The sequence below is a fragment of the Nannospalax galili genome, unplaced genomic scaffold (assembly GCF_000622305.1).
Source record: "Nannospalax galili isolate Female #2095 unplaced genomic scaffold, S.galili_v1.0 scaffold72, whole genome shotgun sequence".
In the NCBI taxonomy this organism is placed as follows: domain Eukaryota; kingdom Metazoa; phylum Chordata; class Mammalia; order Rodentia; family Spalacidae; genus Nannospalax; species Nannospalax galili.
Genome location: NW_008336933.1, coordinates 10,332,683 through 10,335,026, shown reverse-complemented (window position 1 = coordinate 10,335,026; position 2,344 = coordinate 10,332,683). Strand labels below are relative to the sequence as shown.

Here is a 2,344-nt window from a genome sequence, read left to right as displayed (position 1 = left end):
AGAGACACTTGTACATCCATGTTTGTTGCTGCTCTTTTCACAATAGCTAAGAGATGGAAGCAACTTGTGTTCCCTCTATTGATGAGTGGATAATGAAAATGTGGTTCATATATACGATGGAGTTTTAGTCAGCAGTAAAGAAAGATGAAATCATGAAATTTGCAGGTAAATGCATGGAACTAGAAACAGTTATACTGAGTGAAGTAACACAGACTCAGAAAAAAAAATCGGCATATGTTCTCCCTCATATGTGGATCCTAGAACCAGACTCTGATAAATAAGTATGCAACCAGACATAACTACAGGAACCAGGATAATGGAAAGGAAAGAGGGAGGTAAAGGAAAAGAAATGACCTGAAAGAGAAGAACAGTAGGAAAGAGGCCTTAATAAGGGAGATAGGGATTAAAAATTGGGTTAGTTTGAGGGGCGAGAGAAGAGTATACAAGGAACCTAGGAGATAAAGGGAAAGAAGGAGCTCAAGAGAGGTAGGACCATAGGAGAAGGGTATTATTAAGGGAGAAAGGGGAGAAATGGGGGCACCTTAAGTGGGAAAACCATGATGGAGGGGTGAGACAATGTGAGAGATAAATAATGCTAGCTAGTTTTGAAAACCAGAGAGAACCATATTACTCCTACAACCTACTGACAAATTATACATAGCAGATCAAGAAATATACGTCTAGGTAAGGTTTATTTGAGAACAACTGGTCTTTGCCCAAGATTTATCTACATGACACACAGTAATTAAAAATACCAGACTGGTGGAGCTAACCTTCTTGGGTGTTAAACAGACACACTTTGAGGTCTATAACAATTTTGTCAGAGGGACATAGATGACACTTTTTTCTCCTTGCCCTCCTAGGTCAACTAGTTCCAGGGGACTATGAGCGTCTCTCAAAATGTCCTATAATGGTGGTGGGTCACCTGTCCTCTTGATCAAGGAGGCCAAGGAGACCCCACCAGATGGACTTGAACCAGTGTCCAGTCTATAAAGAGGAGGGTCAACACAGAGGAAACATTTCCTCCATGCTTCTAAGCGAAGCCAACCATGGTCTAGCAGGACCTTTGACTTATCTTCACATAGGTGGAACTGGTAAAAGAAAGGAGCCAGGGGCTCCTCCCAAGCCCATGTGACCCCTGAGGAACAGATCCTCAAATGACCTTAAGGGTGAAAATAAATTGGTTTATCTGGACCAAATGTATGGCCACCCAAAAGGAAAGTATAACCAAAGATTAAATGGGCCAATATAATTTCCTAAGCGTCCATATATATAGCTAAATGCTACATAACAAGCAACAATGCCAGACAAGTGATACCTTCTTTTGAGTAGTTGGCCAGGGTGGCCAAAGGGATTCCCAGATACTAACCTGGCATAGAACTGGGAAATTGAACAGCAGACCCCAATCTTATCCAAAGGAATATTGACAACTGATTACTGCTAGATGAGGAACAGCTGACCCCCCTAAAACAAAGACCTCTAGATAGGCTGGCTAGATTCACTGGAAGGGCAAGTAGTGGGAAATGGCTGGGCATGCTGACAACACAGTGGACAGTAGCAGGGATATCAGAGTATAAGGTTTCTAGTTGAGGGAGGGAGGCTATGGGAGGGTACTACCTGGGAAGTGGGTCTATAAAAAAAATTCTTCAAACATAAAAATTTGCTCCTTAATAATTAGTAGATGTGAAAAACATTACCATTGAAATCTACCTGATGACTTTATATCCATGCTCAGATGCCAAGGCGCTCAGAAAGCAACCGACTGTGACTAGTAATAATCAGATATATACAGATTAGAAATGCATGTGCATCTTAGTGTCAATTGTATTTAAAAATAAATTTTTCTGTATGAAACTGTATTTCAATAATGAAATGAAGATCTTTTGTAAGTTTAAAACTTCATTTAAATTTATGTCTTACAGGGCTTATACAGAGTACAATATTGTATAACTGTATTAATTCAACTGTAAACCTAAAAATTTACAGCCAATTTTGAAAGAGATGCATCTTAGCTCTGGAAATTGTTATTGAATATGTCAATGCTGTTGTAATGAAATGCTTTTTCTTATTATGTGGTTATTAAGTAAATACTTTTTTTAAAAAGAAAGATGGTTAGCAACAATGTGGAAATAATATAATGATTAAAAATAATAATTCTTCAAAACATAAAAATTTGCTCCTTTATAATTAGTAGATGTGAAAAACATTATCATTTAAATCTACCTGATGACTTTATATCCATGCTCAGTTGCCAAGGAGCTCAGAAATTAACCGACTGTGACTATTAATAATCTGATACATAGAGATTAGTAACACATGTGCAAACGTCTTAATGTCAACTGCA

The 2,344-nt window shown here is 38.1% G+C and overlaps 1 pseudogene; it reads left to right on the top strand.

Moving 5' to 3' along the window:
- The window catches only part of LOC103732924, a 15,005-nt pseudogene that overhangs the window by 5,969 nt on the left and 6,692 nt on the right, over positions 1-2,344 (top strand).